Source organism: Cetorhinus maximus, chromosome 17 (genome assembly GCF_964194155.1).
Source record: "Cetorhinus maximus chromosome 17, sCetMax3.hap1.1, whole genome shotgun sequence".
NCBI classification, from domain to species: domain Eukaryota; kingdom Metazoa; phylum Chordata; class Chondrichthyes; order Lamniformes; family Cetorhinidae; genus Cetorhinus; species Cetorhinus maximus.
In genome coordinates this window covers 1,529,562-1,548,918 of record NC_135895.1, presented here as the reverse complement: position 1 = coordinate 1,548,918, position 19,357 = coordinate 1,529,562, and the positions used below count along the sequence as shown (strand labels likewise).

At 43.5% G+C, this 19,357-nt stretch overlaps 1 protein-coding gene across 1 annotated transcript in view; it reads left to right on the top strand.

Moving 5' to 3' along the window:
- The window catches only part of LOC144692131 (netrin-G1-like), a 100,648-nt gene that overhangs the window by 61,531 nt on the left and 19,760 nt on the right, over nt 1–19,357 (top strand). The gene's annotated exons all lie outside the window — the stretch shown is intronic.

The following is a 19,357-nucleotide window of genomic DNA, read 5'->3' as shown; positions in this document are numbered from 1 at the left end:
CTTGACTCCCTGGTTTACCAAAACTCCGTCTTGAGTAAATTGAGTGCCCCAAACTCCACTGCTTTCTGGGGAAGAGAATTCCACACACTAACCACCCTCTGGGAGAAAAAATATCGCCTCATCTCTGTCCTAAAAGGGAGGCCTCATTATTATTAAACTCTGCCCCCACCCCCCATTCTAACCCCCACCACAAGAGGAAACACCCTCCTGGTATTAGCCCTGTCCAGCTCCCTTCAGGATAGTATATGTTTCAATAAGATCACCTCTCAATCTTCTAATCTCCAATGGATACAGGCCCAACCTGTTCAATCCTCCTTCGTAAAATAACCCCTTCATCCCAGGAATTAGTCACCTACTAATGATGAAACTGTGCCCTTTACACCAAACTCTAGGTCATTCATTTCGACCAAGAAAAGCACCAACCCCTGAGAAACCCCCACAATAAACCATCCTCCAGCCCAACAGCAACCATTCAGCACCTGCTCTCTGCTCCCTGTCCCTCAGCTAACTTCATCTCTGTGCTGCCGCTCTCCCTTTTATTCCACAGAGTTGAATTTTGCTGAGAAACCTGTTATGTGGCATTTTATCAAAAAGCTTTTGGAATTCGATGTCCAGCACAACGACTGCATTACCTTCATCACCCCCTCTCCGTTACCTCATCAGGAATCTCGATCCAAGTTAGTTAAATACAATTTGCCATTGACTAATCCATGCTGGCTTTCCATAACTAACCCACATTTTCTATCTGGCTGTTAATGTAGTTCCTAACTGCTGTTTCTAGAAGTTTCCCCACCCCTTGTCATTAAACTGACTGCCCTGCACTCACTGGGTTTATCTTTACACCTTTTTGAAGAGTGTAACATTTGCAATTCTCCAGTCCTCTGGAACCACCCGGGTATCTAAGGAGGGTTGGAAAACCATGACCAGGTGTCTCCGCAATTCCCACTCTCACTTCCCTCAGGATCCTCAGATGTATCTCACCCTGTCCTGGTGACTTATCAACTTTCAGAGCAGCCAGTCTTTCTAAGACATATTCTTTATCAATTTTTAATCCATCCAGTGTCTTATCCACCTCCCCTTTCATTGCAACTTTGGCAGCACCTCCTTCCTTGGGAAAGACAGATGCAAATTATTCATTTAATACCCCAGCCATGCCCTCTCCCTCCATGTGTAAATCCCCTTTTTGGTCCCTAGTAGGCACTACTCCTCCTTTTTCTATTTATATGCCTGTAGAAGACTTTGGGATTCCCTTTTGTGTTAGCTGCCAGTCTCTTCTCATACTCTCTTTACTTCTCTTATTGTTTTTCACTTCCCCTCTGAGCTTTCTATATTTGGTCTGGTTCTCCCTTGTATTATCCACCTGACATCTGTCACACGCACTTATTCTTCTTCATCTAACTCTCTATCTCTTTCACCATCCAGGGAGCTCTGGGTTTGATTGTTTGACCTTCCCCCCTCATGGGAATGGGCCTCGACTGCCCCTGAACCATCTCCTCTTTAAAGGCTGCCCATTGTTCCATTAGGGTTTTGCTGCCAATCTTTGATTCCACTTTACCTGGGCGAGATCCATATTCACCCCATTGAAATTTACCCTCCCCCAGTTCATTAGTCTTACTCTGGATTGCTCCTTGTCCTTTTCCATAGTCAACCTAAACCTGATGATACAATGATCACTGTTCCCTAACTGTTCTCCTACTGACGCTTGATCCACATGGCCCACCCCCCAGCTCGAGCAGAGTCTCCTTTCTCATTGGACTGGAAGAGACTGCGGTAGAAAATTCTCCTGAACACACTCGAGGAACTCTTGCCCCTTTCTGCCCTTTACACAACTACTATGCCAATCTATATTTGGATAATTAAAGTTCCCATTACAATTACTACAACAGCTTATATTTATATAGCACCTTTGATGTAATAAAACGACTCCAGGTACTTCACAGGAGGAGCACAAAGTGTTAAAACAAAGTATTTCTGAAGTGTAACTACTCCCTCGTTTTTGCAATTTCCCTGCAAATGTGTTCCTCTGTATCCTTCCCACTAGCTGGTCAATAGAATAGTCAGTTGTGTAATGTTACCTCGATTGTTTCTTAGCTTGAACCAAATAGATTCTGTCCTTGACTCCTCTAGGACGTCCCCTCCATCGCGGTAATATTATCTTTAATCAATATCGCCACCTTTCCTATCTTTCCTTTCCTAGCTTTCCTGAAATCCTTGTATCCAGAAATATTTAGTTACCCAGTCCTGTCCTTTTTTGAGTCAGGCCTCCTTTCTCACCACAACATCATATTTCTGCATGGCTCTCTCTGTGCCTGCAGCTCACCGACCCTATTTACCACACTCGATGTGTTCACATGGATGCACCGTTAACTCAGTTTAAACTTTATTACATTCCCTCTTACTCTGACTCTACCTAATACCTGACTATTTTTTACTCTAATGCTGTCTGGCTCTCCCAATTCTCAGTGTATCTTGCTTTTCCCTCTCTAATGTTACCTCCTGGCTCCCACCCCCCCCTGCCAAGTTAGTTTAAACCCTCCTGACTAGGGAAACTATCAGAGTTAACAGCTAGGGTGCAATTTCTCAGGGGATACGTCTGGAAGATTCTCAGTCATTGAACATCTGGAGTCACGCTATCAGAGCTAACATCTGGAGCGACTCTCAGTCTGTGGCAGATTCCTGGAGGTTGAGAGTTCCTCACTGCTTCTGCTCCGAGCGGCTGATGTGAGCCCTCGGTAACTGGTGAGAGTTAACAGCAATGGATCGTGATGCCTCCCCCAGTCTCTCAGCACTGTCAGCTGCCCTGTATCACTGTGATACCTTCTCTGAATGACTGTGTACACAGAGCAGGCACTGCAACAGCTCCCCCACCCCTGGTGATGGGCTTGTTAATGAGCTTTCAGTCCAGCTGACTGGCTCACCATGAGGGAGCGCTTTCCTGTTCAGTGTTTAACCCATCAAGCAGCACAGAGTGAGCACAAACTCTCCCTTTCCCCTCATCTCTGTCAATCTCCAACCTCATCAGGATTCACAGAATCAGAGAATCTTATAACACAGGAGGAGGCTATTCAGCCCAGAAAGACCTCTCCAATTAGTCCCACTCTCCCCCTGCTCTTCCCCCATCGCCCTGTATTTCCCCTTCACCTATTTCTCCAATTCCCTTTTGAAAGTTATTATTGAATCTGCTTCCACCGCCCTTTCAGGCAGCGCGTTCCAGATCACAACAACTCGCTGTGTAAAAATAAATTCTCCTCATCTCCCCCTCTGGTTCTTATACCAATTCCCTTCAATCTGTGTCCCTCTGGTTACCGACCCTCCTGCCACTGGAAACAGTTTCAAAGCTGCGGATGATTTTATGAATTAGTCTGACTGAATATTCCCTTCTTGTTCAATCTATATTCAGTCTCGAACAGTGTGTTCCCATTCACCCATCACACAATCGCCAGGGCTCGGTACCATTACCTCATTATTCTAGACTCAGCTTCTGGGAGATTCACTCGAGCTTTTAGCGCAGGAGAATCTTCAAACGCTAATTAGAGAACAGGAGCAGCAAAGTGTTTACGCTGCCTTTCAATTGTCTCTAAGGAACTGTCTGCATTTTGCTTAGTTTAGTAAAATGTGCTCAGAACTGCCAGTTTGCAAAATGTACAAGGTGCAATCTGCAGATAGTGAATCTTCAGCTTTGTAGAGAGTTACAGACTGACTTGATACTGTCAGCACAGATGAACTGAGAGAATCATTCTCACGTTTCAGCACTTTGGGCCGTACGAAATCACATTTATTAAACAACAGCACTTTGCATTTATATAGCACCTTTAACGTAGTAAAATGTCTCAAGGTGCTTCACAGGAGCTTAAATCTGACACAATTGGGACCCTGAGCCCCACAGGGAGATATTTGAACAAAAGCTTGTTCAAAGGGGCAGGTCTGAAAGAGTGTTTTAAAGGAGGAGAGAGTGGTGGAGAGGGGGAGAGGTTTAGGGAGGGAACTCCAGAGGTTATTTGTTATGGACTTGATTTGCTAGACAGGTTTCTCATTAGAAACATTGAACTTTATTTACAGGCTGCAGCAGCAGTTACATGCTTCCATCAAGCTCCACAACTAATGTTCCCGTACTTAGAGCTGATTCGTTCACATGTGATATTATGCAACACAGTAATTTTTAAAGCTACATTTATTACATTCCTAGGAAAAACTCAGCAGGTCTGGCAGCATCAGCGGAGGAGAAAAGAGTTGACGTTTCGAGTCATCTGCTGAAGGGTCATGAGGACTCGAAACGTCAACTCTTTTCTTCTCCGCCGATGCTGCCAGACCTGCTGAGTTTTTCCAGGTAATTCTGTTTTTGTTTTGGATTTCCAGCATCCGCAGTAGTTTTTTGTTTTTATTACATTCCTCCCCATTTAAATGTTTTGTGCAGTTTGTATTTACAAGAACATCCACCTTCATGACGTTACAAATATATACACGGGTCATGGAATTATCAGTTGAGTCTCTCTGGTGGTTTCCTGATCCGGGCGGAATATTGTGGCTCCACGACTTTCGAATCTCTTACAGGGTCCACATTATCTGGAACCACAGTAACAACAGGTACCTCTTGAGGCTCAGGCAGTTCAGTGTTATCCACTCCGACAGAGACATCTGGTATGTCTATCCTTGGTTGAACAATTTCAAGGGGACCATTGGTTCTACAACATCATTTTTTTGGTGTTTCTCCCTTCTTCCCAAATGAACTGTATGTTTGCCGGTGATCCAGCCCTCCAATTCTACAATAAAGGGTCCAGTCACAGAAGCTATTACACTCGCTGAGCAACTCCATCCACCGCCTAAGTTTTGTAACATATGCTGCTTTACCAATAGTAAACTCTCGCTCACAGCTCTGCAAATCATGAGTCACTTTTTGATTCCCTTGACTTTTCTCCACCTTCCCCTCCAAATAGGGAAGTACCAGGCTTCATCTCTTTCAAAGTTGTCTGTGAGTAACTCTGAAGGTGTTGAAGGTGTAGTACTGTGTGGGTGGGGGTGGGGATTGTTCGATAGTGAAACGTGAAAGTTTAGTCTCCAATGATCCTCCTGATAATTTTTTCATCCCAGCTTTAAAAGCCTGCACTGCTCTCTCAGCTAATCCGCTCGATGATGGATGATACGGTGCCTTCCTTACGTGTTTGATACCATTTAGGCTCACAAATCTTTGAAATTCAGCGCCAGTTAACACAGGACCATTGTCTGAGACAATTATTTCTGGCAATCCACGTATAGAAAAGCTTTGGCGTAATAATGTTTCCATAGTCACACCTGATGTTGGTGCCCTAACTCCGTACACGTCTGGCCATCCGGAATGTGCGTCAGTTATTAACAGGAACATGGTGCCTAGAAAAGGACCGACGTAATCTCTGTGCCGTCTCACCCAGGGCCCACCAGGCCATTCCCACAGGTGTAGTGGGGCCACAACAGGTAACTTCTGTCATTGTTGGCGTTGTAAACAGTGTTTACCCACCTTCTCGATATTACCGTCCATACCCGGACACCAAACATAACTCTGCGCGACCATCTTCATTCCTGAGATTCTGGATGTGCCCCGTGAAGTTCTGCGAAGAGTGGTTCCCTTCCTTGTGAAGGAACAACTACTCGCGCATCCTGTAACAGGGATACCACCCTGACTGCTCAATTCATTCCTCCCAGTGAAGAATGGCTTCATTTCATCAGGGACTGGTTCCCGGGACCATCCATTCAACACTTGGCCTCTCGCTCTAGACAGGACTGGATCACGATTCATCCAGTTTCTTATCTGCCTTGTGCAGACTGGCGAGGAATCCAGGAAATTCATCGTCAATACTCTTGGGGAACTGGGGAATCTTCATTGTTCTCCTGCAAAGGAAGGTGACTTGAGGCATCAGCATTGGCTACATGCATCCCTGGGTCTGGACACCAAAGTGTATTCATAGGTGGGTAAAATTAGAGCTCATCTTTGAACCCGTGCAGAAGCTATGGGAGGGATAGCTTTTTCTTCACTGAACAGACCTAAGGACGGTTTGTGGTCAAACACTATCGTAAAATGTCAGCCACGTACATATTGATGGAATTTTTAAACTCTGAAAATAATCGATAATCCTTCTGTCTCGATTTGTGAATTACTGTGGAAAGGGTCCTGGACACGGAGCCTATCAGCCTTTCTGAACCGTTGTCCATCTTGTGCGATAGGACCGCTCCCACACCATAGAGGGACGCATCACAGGTTGGCACCAGTTCCTTTGTTGGGTCACAGTGATCGCTTTGCAGAACACCTTCAGTCTGTCCGCAAGCACTACCCAGACCTCGCTGTCACTTGCCATTTTAACACTCCACCCTGCTCTCATGCCCACATGTTCGTCCTTGGCTTGCTGCATTGTTCCAGTGAAGCTCAACGCAAACTGGAGGAACAGCACCTCATCTTCCGACTAGGCACTTTACAGCCTTCCGGACTGAATATTGAGTTCAACAACTTTAGATCATGAACTCTCTCCTCCATCCCCACCCCCTTTTTTCAATCCTCTATTTTCTACATTTATATATATTTTATATCCACTTATTTTTATTTTTATTCATTTATCCATGGCTTCATCCCCTTTTTTATCCCCCCTTCTATCCCATTTTCTATCCTTTTTTCCCCCCACCAATGCCCCCTCCCCCCATCCCTCACAGGACCATCTGTTACTTGTTCCATGTTGTTCTTTCACACAATGCTACCCTTGTTCTGCTATAATCACACTCTGCTTTCTCACCTTTATGCCACTATCAACACCTTTTTTAGCACCAATCACTACCATTAACACTCCCTTTGTCTCCTTTAGTTCATGACACCTTTGTCAATCTCTCCTCAGCCCCCACCTATCGCCAGCCTTCTATCCAGCTTCACCTGCCCCACCCCCCCTTAAACAGTATAAATTTCATCACATTTCCACTTCTCTTCAGCTCTGAAGAAGAGTCGTACGGACTCGAAACGTTAACTCTGTTTCTCTCCCCAGACCTGCTGAGCTTTTCCAGCATTTTCTGTTTTTGTTTCAGGGTGTAAGAGTTGTTTAATTTTTGTGAAGGCTTCTTCTTAGGGTGACTCCCAAACCCAACACTGGTTTTTCTTTCATAATGAATGTAGAGGGACTCAGGCTGTTGATAAGTTGGGCAGGAATCGGTCATAATAATTAACCACACCTAAGAATGACTTGAGTTCAGAGACATTTTTAGACGAAGGTGCTGCCTTAGTAGCTTTAACTTTTTCTTCTACCGGGTGTAACCCTTCAGCATCCACCCGGTGGCCCAAATAAACAGCTTCGCTTGCCTGAAAAGTGCACTTCTCTTTTTCTGAGCTCACCCCTGCTTTCAAAAATCGTTTCAAGACTTTCTCCAAATTAGCCAAGTGTTCAGCTTCTGTGAGCCTCACTATTAGGGCGTTGTCTAGGTAGACAACAACTTGAGGTAGTCCTGGTAGCAAACTCTCCATCATCCTCTGGAAAATCGCACAGGCTGAAGAAACACCGAGGGGCAGACGCGTGTATTGATATCACCCTTTGTGGGTGTTTATGGTCAGAAACTCTCTGGGGGCATCACCCAGTTCCAGCTGCTGATGCGTGTGACTCATATCTAGTTTAGTATAAGTTGTTCCTCCTGCTAATTTAGCATAATCTTGGGGATAGTGCACTGTCCAACTTGGGGGTTTTGTTTACTGTTAGTTTACAGTCCCCACAGATCCGGCTGGTCTGATCCGGTTTTAAGACAGGGGCTATAGGTGCTGCCCACTCTGAGATTTGAACCAGCTGGATGACCCCAGCCTCTCTAAATGGTTCAATTCAGTGTCAGCACCATCCCTCCGAGCATATGGCACTGGCCTTGCTTTAAAGAAATGAGGAGGTGCTTCTGAGTCCATGTAGATCGTAGCCTGTCGGCCTTTGATTCTCCCCAGTTGGTCTTTAAAAGCCTGGTCATGTTTATTCAGCAGCTCTGGCAATCCTCCTGCTCGTAACTGATACATTTCAGATCAATTCACTTTAATTTCTTTCAACCAATCCTGACCTAGAAGGTTTGGTCCTTCGCCTCCTACGACCATCGCGGGAGTTATGCTGTTTGGTGCTTATAATAAACAGACACAGTGATAATACCCTCCTCCTGGGCAGCTTCACCAGTATAAGGTTTCAATTTGGCTGAAGTCTGCTCCAAATTCAATTGTTGAGTCCCCTTGTTTCAATATTTGAAGGTGTGTTTCCCACTACAGTGGTTGAAGTTCCAGTGTCCACTTCTCTTACATCTCAAAACTAGTGCACATCAAAGCACCCAGGCTATCTGGCTTTAATCCACTTAAGACACACCCACAGACCTCTATTTTAAAAGAAAGATATTTTCCAATAATATAGACATTTATAGCTTCCTGACATCCCCCTCCCTATCGAAAAATGAACCATTATAATTCGAAAAGGCGGCTTCATTTTAATAACACATCTCACACTATCTCCTGTACTGATTACACGATTACATTGTCAGCTGCATGCATTAACATAACAATATATGTACACAGCTCCTTGGTATCAACAGAAATCATTCCAGTTCAGTGTCCAGGTTTTTTTTAATGTCCAATTTTACTTAAAACTTCAAACTCTTGCTAACGTATCTGCGAAGAGATTTTCTCTTCCAGCAATGTGTATAATGCGTAGATTAAATGGTTGTAATATTAGACTCCATCTGAAAAGCCTTGCACCTTTGTCTTGAAATTTATCCAAAAACATCAAAGGATTATGGTCTGTATAAACAATTGTTTCTGTTAAGTTGTTTGCAACATAAATTTCAAAATGCCACAATGCTAACACCAAACTCAAAGTTTCATTTTTCATCATTGAATATCTTCTCTGTTGTACATTCAGCTTCCGTGAAAAATACCCTTTCGGTTTTTCAATTTCAGTGTCATCTTCTTGTAACAGTACAGCCCCAATGCCTATATCACTTGCATCAATGGCCAACTTGAATTGTTGGCATAATTGGGTCCTGCCAACACTGGTGTTGTAGTTAATTTAGTTTTCAAACTATCGAATGATTTCTGACACTCCAGTGTCCATTGAAACTTTTTGTTCTTTTTTAATAGTTCAGTCAGTGGAGCAACCACTTGGCTAAAATTTAGTACAAATTTCTGGTAAAACTTTCTCATGCCCCGAAATCTCAAAACTTCTCATTTTGTTGTAGACACTGGGAAATCCACGATAGCCTTGACTTTTGTATCTCTCGGAGCCACCTTACCATGTCCAATGGTGTTGCCTAGATACGTAACTTGCCCTTTTGCAAATTCACTTTTAGCCAAGTTCATCACCAAATTAGCTTCTTGTAGTTGAGTAAATAATCCTTCCAGATGCTGTAAATGCTCCTCCCACATCTGACTGAAAACGATTAAATCATCAATATAAATAGCACAATTACCCAGACCCACAATTATTTTGTTTGTCAGTGTTTGAAATGTCGCAGGTGCATTCTTCATACCAAATGGCATGACTTTAAACTGATATAGTCCACTTGGCGTTACAAAAGCTGATATCTCCTTTGCTCTCTCCGACAATGGTACCTGCCAATATCCTTTTAGCAAGTCAATCTTTGTGATAAATTTTGATTGTCCCACTTTCTCAATGCAATCCTCTAACTGTGGTATGGGATATGAATCTGCTTTTTTCACCACATTCACTTTTCAATAGTCCACACACAGTCTTTGTGTTCCATCCAGTTTCGGTACCAGTACAACAGGCAAACTCCAGTTACTGAAAATAAACTTAATGATATCATTTTGAAGCATGAATACAATTTCTTTTTGTACTTGTGATAACTTTGCCGGATTTAATCTGTAAGGTTGTTGTCTTATTGAAGATGACATTTCTATTCATACATCACATAAAGCTAAATGTGTCTTTCCCAACTTACTTCCACAAATGGGTTTGTGTGACTGCAATAGCTTTTCCAAATCACTTTGACACTTGTTTGGAAGGTAACTCAATATTTCATTTAAATTTTCAAGCACCCTCTCATTATCCAATTTGATTAGAGGAAAATCAATTTCAGAATCCTGCACTTCTACCTCTCTCTCATCATCCACCATCACTAACACCTCTTTTTGTTCCTCTTCCCTGTCAAAGTACTTTTTAAGCATATTTACATGACACATCCTCTGCTTCTTTCTTCTATATGGAGTATTTATTAAATAATTTACTTCACTCAATTTCTTTTCAACCCTGTATGGCTCACTAAATCTTAGATTTAATGAATCACCTAATACTGGTAACAAAACTAGTACTTTCTCTCCAGAAACAAAACTGCGAGTTTTAGCTTTCTTATCTGCTTTCACTTTCATCATTTTTGCTGTGATGTTTTTAAATGCCCCCGAGCCAACTCACATGCTCTGTTCAATCTTTCCCTGAAATTTGATACGTAATCCAGGAGAGTAGTTTCTGAATTTTGACCCATCAATTTCAGTGGTCCCCTTACCTCATGACCATAAACTAGTTCAAAAGGGCTAAAACCAGTCGATGCATTAGGAGCGTCTCTAATAGCAAATAAGAAAAAAATGGGAATTCCCGTATCCCAATCCTGTGCATAACCCTGACAGTACGCTCTCATCATAGTTTTTAAAGTTTGATGCCACCTTTCCAAAGCCCCTTGTGACTCCGGATGATAAGCTGTTGACTTAAACTGTTTTATCCCCAAACTGTTCATTACTTCCTTAAACAGCTGTGACATGAAATTTGACCCCTGACCTGATTGTATTTCTTTAGGTAAACCGTATGTGTAAAAAAAATGTAATTAACTCATCCACAATCTTCTTAGCTGTAATATTTCTTAAAAGTATCACCTCAGGAAACCCGGTAGGTGCATCCATTATTGTCAATACATTCTGATTTCCACTTTTAGTCTTAGGGAGTGGTACCACACAATCAGTCATGACCCTGGTAAAAGGTTCTTCAAATGCTGGTATTGGGACTAAAGGTTGCGGCTTAATCACTGCTTGTGGTTCCCCTGTTATTTGACATGTATAACAGGTTCTGCAGAACTTGACTACATCCCTATGCAATCCTGGCCAAAAAAAAAGTACCTATGTACCTTTCCCTGTGTTTTCCTAATTCCTAAATGTTCCCCCATTGGAATTTCATGAGCAATCCTCAGAATCTCATTTCTATACCCTAATGGGATAACAATCTGATGCACCTCCCTCCAGCTTTCATTTGCTGAGACATGATCTCACCTCCATTTTCTCATCAAAATATCTCCTCAAAGATATTAACATGCTGGAATATATTTTGCTTCTGTTTCTGCATAAGCTTTCTAATATAACTGTTTTAATTACAAATCATTTTTCTGTAACTCCACTAACGTCTTTGAGTTAAACACTTCAGCTGAACTGATCTGTATTCCTTCCTCTTGAACAATGTTATCAAACACAGTGCCAGCTAATTGGATTTCGATACCTTCTTCTTGCCTTTGAACTACCTGCTTATCTTGTTTATTTTGTTCTTCCTGATGGGCCTTTGATCTCATTATAACACAATCAGGAAACAATCCAGGATGTTCTTTTTGTAGCACTTCTGTTGAAAATACTTCTACCAGCTGCTCAACTACCATAGGCATCACCCACATTTGTGATCCAGCTATATCATTACCCAGAATAAATTGAACCCCTACATTGGGAAATATCTCCACCAGTCCAACTATAACTTCACCTGTCTTCCATTTGCTCTTTAAATTTACCTTCCACGACGGAATAGATTTAGCATCTCCATGAACCCCACTTATTATTACTTATCCTGCAATACTCCCTTTGAACAACAAATATCACTATCCCAAAACACTAAGGATTGACTAGCTCCTGTTTCTCTTAAAATTTTAACATCTTTACCTATTCCACCCTGTACACAGGGAAAGACTTTCCCTTCACATGCAAAATCTTTAAACATTTCTGCAACCTGCTCCTCAGAATTCTCTTGAGTAAACTGTGAACACATTCCCACTTCTTCACCTTTCACTGATTCTCCCTGTTTCACCTGTACACAAACCACTGGTTTCTTCTGTGCCTGAACCTCATAACCCACAGCACTTTTACTTCCAGAGCTTTTCTGTACCCCAATAATTCCAACAGATTTTTCCTGCAATTTCCAACACACTGACTTTGTGTGCCCCACTTTATTACAATGAAAACACCTCAATTTTCGAATGTCACTTCTACCTTCAGCACCTTCCTTTTTATTCTGGGAAAAAACTTCCTAGGAACTTCCAGCTACTCCTTCTCTTCCCTGACTACCTAACTTCCTTTCACCTTCCCACTTTTTATCCTTTTCCAATTTGAAAGGGTGACAGGAAAAAGGTTTAGCTCTATGAACTAACTCATAATCATCAGCTATCTCTGCTGCTTGTCTTACCTTTTGAACCCTCTGTTCCTCCACTTCTCACCAGTGAAGGGATTGAATCTTTAAATTCTTCCAAAAGAATTACTTCCCTAAGAACAGCAAAAGTTGTCTCTATTTTTAACACCCGTATCCACCGGTCAAAATCACTTTGTTTTACTCTTTCAAACTCAATATAATTTTGCCCAGAGATAAAAGCAAAAAACTGCGGATGCTGGAAATCCAAAACAAGAACAGAAACAGAAATACCTGGAAAAACTCAGCAGGTCTGGCAGCATCGGCGGAGGAGAGCGCAGTTAACTACTTGAAACGTCAACTGTGCTCTCCTCTGCCGATGCTGCCAGACCTGCTGAGTTTTTCCAGGTATTTCTGTTCATAATTTTGCCCAGTCTGTTTTCTCATATTCCTAAATTTCTGCCTGTTTGCTTCAGGAACTAACTCATATGCACTCAGAATAGCCTTTATCGCCACATCATAATTCACCGACATTTCTTCTAATAACGAAGCATATACCTTATGCGCCTACTTAACAACTTAGGCTGCAATAATAACACCTAGTTTTCCTGTGGCCATTTCATCTGTTTAGCTGGCTTCTCAAATAAAATAAAGAATGCTTCAATATCTTTTCCCTCATACTGTGGAAGAGCTTGTACAAATTTAAACATCTTTCCACTGGGTTCTACTCTAGAGACAAATCTTTCCTCACCTACTGGCATCTCTTTTTTAAGCGCCAGTGGGCAGAATTTTGACCTTGGTGGGCGAGCGGGCCCCACCAGCTCGGTGGCAGGCAGGCAGCCGATCACCGCCGCCGAAACGGGCCTGCCGCCATTTTGAGTGGGCGGGCCAATTAAGGCCCACCCAGCGACCTGCCCGATGGGGAGCGCTCTGCGCTTCCTGTGCGGGGGGTGGGGGGTGGGATTCCCCATCTGTCAAAGTGCACACTGCTCCCTGAGGCTAAGTGCTGTCTCAGGGAGAGCGCTGAAAGTTTTATAAAATAGAAAAATAAAAAAAATTATTGACATGTCCCCCTCATGTGACAATGTCACACGAGATGGGACATGTTAATAAATATCACATAAAGCTTATTAAAGTCGGGGGTTCCTCCCGACATCATCCCGTGTTATTTTCGCGTCGGCAAGCCCCCAACTTACCAACAGAAAAATTCTGGCCAACATTTCCAGTTGGAATTCTCTCTCTCTCTCGCTCTCTCTTTTTCTCTTTCCTCCTTCTCTATCTTCACAATTTCTAATTCCCTTTTAAAAGCCATTTCTCTGTCCTTTGCTTCTAATTAAAGCTTCCTCATTCGTAACTGAAGTCTCACTACCTCCAGCTGTAACTCACGAGTGTCAGGTTTCACTGTAGATGCTGTGCTGTACTTTTAATTATATCTGATTTCCTGGCACCCTCAGGTAACCCCAATTTTAACTTATCTGCCAACTCTGTTAACTTACTCTTGGTTAATTTTTCCAACCGAATCAAAGTTATCTCTTCTACTCCCAGACAAGTCTTAGAAATTCCCAAAGCCTCCTGCAGTCTCACCCCTTCTAAACTACCTCACCAACTCCTCAATTCAAAGTGCTTCACGTACTTGTTACCTTAAGATTCACAAATTCAATTGGAAGTGAAACCTGACACTAGTGAGTTACAGCTGGAGGGAGTGAGACTTCAGTTACAAATGAGGAAGCTTGAATTAGAAGCAAAGGACAGAGAAATGGCTTTTAAAAGGGAATTAGAAATTGTGAAGATAGAGGAGGAGGAAAGAGAAAAAGAGAGAGAGAGAGAATTCTAACTGCAAATGTTGGCCAGAATTTTTCTGTTGGTAAGTTGGGGGCTTGCCGACGCGAAAATGACACGGGATGATGTCGGGAGGAACCCCCGACTTTAATAAGCTTTATGTGATATTTATTAACATGTCCCATCAACCAATCAAGGAATTAGAAATATAATTCACCCCGGCAAAGCCCCCAATTGTTATGACTGATGCAGTTGAGTAAGCGGAGTTATTTAAAAATCCCAGAGGGAAACTTTAAACAACTGTCATAACCTATAATTTTAAATGGTATGTTTGAGATGCAACTCTAAATTCAGGAATCAGACCACCAGTTCTCGAGAGGTTTTATATTAAACTAAATCAAACATTTATTAATTTACACAAGTTAAATATATACACATGGCTACAAATTACTACAATCATACCGTTTAACAAATTTCCAAACTAATCTTAAGGCAATTTAAGGCAACAGCAACCCAGAGACTTAACCAAACACCAGGCAAAGCATTTTCACCGTACGAATTCAAAATGAGGTTCTTTACAATTTGGTTTCTGTGGAGACAGTTGTAGGCTTACAGCTGCTTTGATCTGACATTGCCTCTGCCCTGCACGCAGGAAAACTTCTGAAGTTATACCAGCACAGCTCATTGAATGTAAATTCTCATTGTATTACCAGTCTCTTTGAGCTCCACCTCTTGTGACAATGAAACCACTTTCATAGCACCAATTTTATTAGTAATCTAAACATATTGCTTGGTCTCTGCTAGCTAGGTGCCAGAATTCACTCCCCTTCTTGAATACTCTATTCAAAAAATGCAAATACACTCCACCTCTCTTACATCTCAAAACTATTACACATCAAAGCACCCAGACTAGCTGGCTTTAATCCAATTAAGACACACAGACCAAACCTCTATTTTAAAAGAAAAATATTTTCCAATAACATTATATATATTAGTAGCTTCATGACACTGGCCCAGCCTCCCACAGAAGCTGCAAACACCCATTGCAGTGACTGAGCTTTTGCTGAAAGACTCTAGAGTGATTTGACCCATGCATTTCCTGACCCAGAGCATATTCCAGGTTTGCAACCCTCTCAGTGAGAACTGTTTCCTGACATCAGGACTCAATTTCCCATTTCCCACGCTGTCATTAGGTCCCTTTATAGTCCTGTCACTTCTAGGCTGCAGGGTTTAATTATAGCCCGAGTTCAAACTGTGACAGCCTTGGCTCTGCAGGGAGCAATCTCAACTCTGAGTCTGAAAGATGTGGGTTCAAGTCCTGACAAGACACTTCTGCACAAAATGCAGGCTGACCCTCCCAGTGCAATACTGAGGGAATGCTGCACTGTCAGAGGGTCAGTACTGAGGGAGTGCTGCACTGTCAGAGGGTCAGTACTGAGGGAGTGCTGCACTGTCAGAGGTTCAGTGCTGTGGGAGTGCTGCACTGTCAGAGGGTCAGTATTGAGGGAGTGCTGCACTGTCAGAGGGTCAGTACTGAGGGAGTGCTGCACTGTCAGAGGGTCAGTATTGAGGGAGTGCTGCACTGTCAGAGGGTCAGTACTGTGGGGATGCTGCACTGTCAGAGGTTCAGTGCTGAGGGAGTGCTGCACTGTCAGAGGGTCAGTACTGAGGGAGTGCTGCACTGTCAGAGGGTCAGTACTGAGGGAGTGCTGCACTGTCAGAGAGTCAGTACCGAGGGAGTACTGCACTGTCAGAGGTCAGTACTGAGGGAGTGCTGCACAGTCAGAGGGTCAGTACTGAGGGAATGCTGCACTGTCAGGGGGTCAGTACTGAGGGAGTGCTGCACTGTCGGAGAGTCAGTACTGAGGGAGTGCTGCACTGTCGGAGAGTCAGTACTGAGGGAGTGCTGCACTGTCGGAGAGTCAGTACTGAGGGAGTGCTGCGCTGTTGGAGGGTCAGTACTGAGGGAGTGCTGCACTGTCGGAGAGTCAGTATTGAGGGAGTGCTGCGCTGTTGGAGGGTCAGTACTGAGGGGGTTCAGCACTGTCTGAGGTGTTGTGTTTTGGATGAGAGTTTGAACCGATGCTCCATCTGCCCTCTCAGGTGGATATAAAAGTTTCCATGGTCACAATTTCAATGAAGTGCAGGAAAGTTAACCCAGGTGTCCTGGCCAATATTCATCCTCCAACCAACATCACTAAAACAGACTATCCGGTCATCATGACATTGCTGTTTGTGGGATCTTGCTGTGTGCAAATTGATTGCCAACATTCCTCCATTCCTGGGGTGACTATGCTTCAAAACAGACTTCGATTGGCTGTGAAGCACTGTGGGTTGTCCTGAGGTTGGGAAAGGTGCTATCGAAATGCAAGCTCTTCCTTTATTCGAGTGAGGAGCCCCCAATCCCAGATGAAATTGGAGGGTGTGGTGACTGTGGAATTTACCCCTTGGTCACTGATGGAGGGGAGGGGAGGGGAGGAGCTGGGGTAGACTCCGAGCTGTGCGGGGATGGGGTTAAAATCGACTGGTTAACATTTTGTAAGATGGTCTTGCACAGGAGTGAAGCAGATCATCGACTCCAACCAACTCCTTCCAAATCCCAAACGATGGTTCCTCTTTCACTGATGCTGAATGACTGATATTCACTTCTGTCAGTTTCATTGTCACATTTCAGCTACAAGGGGGATTCACTTGTTCTCTAATTCACACTCGTTCTATCACTAAATGTTGCTCATTCACCTGGTCTGAAGCTGGGGATTGTGGTAAACCAACACTGTAGCCAGTGCAGGGAATTCAATCTTCAAATGAATGAATTAATTATATTTTATAAACATTCAGCAAAAGATGATGCTTGTGTAAGTTTGGTGTTTTATTGTAGCAGAGTTAATATTTAATTATTCATCAATCATCAATTACCCATCATTTACAGTTCCTGCAATCCCTGTTGTACCTCTCCCAGCGGAAATTGAACGGTTTCAGTTTGATCCCTTGAAGAATTCCCGAATTTAACCCTTTCTGAACAAACTCTGGGAACAATCCAGTTGGTTTGGGATTTGGGTAAAAAATGGATGTGTTGTGGTCAGTCCCTCGAGACGAGGATGATGTCTGCCAGGCTTCCTGATGTGTGTGTCCTCAGGTGACTCAGCTGGTCAATCCTCGAGCCAGAGGTCTTTGGGCAGGGAGGAGAAGAGTTGTTGTGAGGAAGGGGATTCTCTCGAACTAGGGTTCTGCTCTCTCTCTCTCTCTCCTTCTGCTCTTGTCGCTTCTCCGCAGCAGAGTTTATGTGCTCAGTTTCTGACTGTTGCGGTTTGTTGGATGAGGTGTCACCATGTGGTCTGGTATGTGGCATGTTCCTCCCACACACCAATGTCAATTTGTCTCCTTTGAATGAGGCCTTCAGAGTGTCCTTAAAACATTTTCCCTGCCCTGCTTGAGATCAGGTGCCATCCTTACATTGTGAAAAGTGGATCTGCTTCGGAAGCTGATTATTTGCCATGTGGATAGTGTCCGGAACAGCAGAGCTGATTTCACATGGTCACAGTCGCTATATTGGAGGAATTGGCTTCACTGAGGATGCTGCAGTTTGTTGACTGTCCCAGGAGTAGAGAGAATGTTGAGGTTATCAACCCTTCAGTAATTTATCTTCAGTCACTTACTGAATGTCTCCCCCTCATGTGATTTGCTGTCAAACTCTGTCTGATGAACACTCCTGTGAACACCTTGTGGTGTTGATTTGGTTAAAGGCGATATATAAATGTAAGGATTATTTCTTTGCTGCTGTTATTGTTGCCGACCTGCTTTAGCCCCCAGCCTGTCAATGCCTCGATTTTAAAATTCTCAATCCTGTTTTCCAATCCCTTCATGGCCTCGACCCTCCCAATCTCTCTAATCTCCTCCAGCCCTACAACCCTCCACGATCTCAGCCCTCCCTCCAATTCCAGTCTCTCGAGTATCCGCGATTGAAATTATTCCACCAGTGGTGGTCATGGTTTCAGCTGCCCGGACCCTAAGCTCTGGAATTCCCTCCCTAAACCTCTCTGCTTCTCCTGCTTTTAGATTCTCCTTCAAACCTACCTGTTTGACCGAGCTTTTGGTCACCTGTCTGATTGTGTCCTTATTTGGCTCAGTGTCAGGTTTTGTTTGCTGACACTCCTGTGAAGCACCTTGGGATATTTCACTGTGTTAAAGGCGCTATATAAATGCAAGGAGAGTTTCAGATGTTTTCCTTGAAGCTCAGCAGCATTAATATTAATGACAGGGAGGAGTTTGTTACCAATCGTTCAAAATGCCCACAACTTGTCCATCAAACTGCATCAGGCTTTGAGTCCCAATGTCTTAACGATGAGGCAGAGCAGCAGCAGGAAGGGAAAGAAAAGGAATAAACACCTCATTCCGGATCCCACTGCCTCGTGGGACATCCTGTCCCATGTGCCCACAGATCTGTGGCTCCAGAATTGGCCTGTTCAGTTACATGAAGACCCCTGGCCCTGAGTCCACATCATCCTCGAATTGAGGGACAGACAACCATGTGCCAATTGTTGTGGTAATTTGCTGTTGTTAAGGACAAACTTGCATTTCTATAGCGCCTGAATTACCTCAGCACGTCCCAAAGAGCTTAAACCCCAATGATATTTGTTTGAACATACATACGAACATACAAACAAGGAGCAGGTGTAGGCCATTCGGCCCCTCGAGCCTGCTCCGCCATTTAATAAGGTCATGACTGATTTGATAGTAACCTCAAATCTGCATCCTGCCCAACCCCGATAACCTATCACCCCCTTTCTCATCATGAATCTATCTAGCTCTGCCTTAAAAATATTCAAAGGCTCTGCTTCTACCACCTTTTCAAGAAGAGAGTTTCAAAGACTCACAACCCTCTGAGTGAAAATATTTCACCTCATCTTCATTTTAAATGGGGGCCCCTTATTCTTAAACAGTGACCCCGAGTTCTAGATTCTCCCACAAGAGGAAACGTCCTCTCCACATCCAGCCTGTCAAGACCCCTCAGGATCTTATATGTATCAATCGAGTCGCCTCTTACTCTTCGAAACTCCAGCCTAGTCTATCCAGCCTTTCCTCATAAGGCAACCCGCCCCCATTTCAGGTATTAGTCTGGTAAACCTTCTGTGAACTGCTTCTAACACATTTACATCCTTCCTTGCCTTCAGCATTTCTCATCTCTACCCAAACCGTTTCCACATCCTTGTTTCCTGAACTTAGGTCGTCCC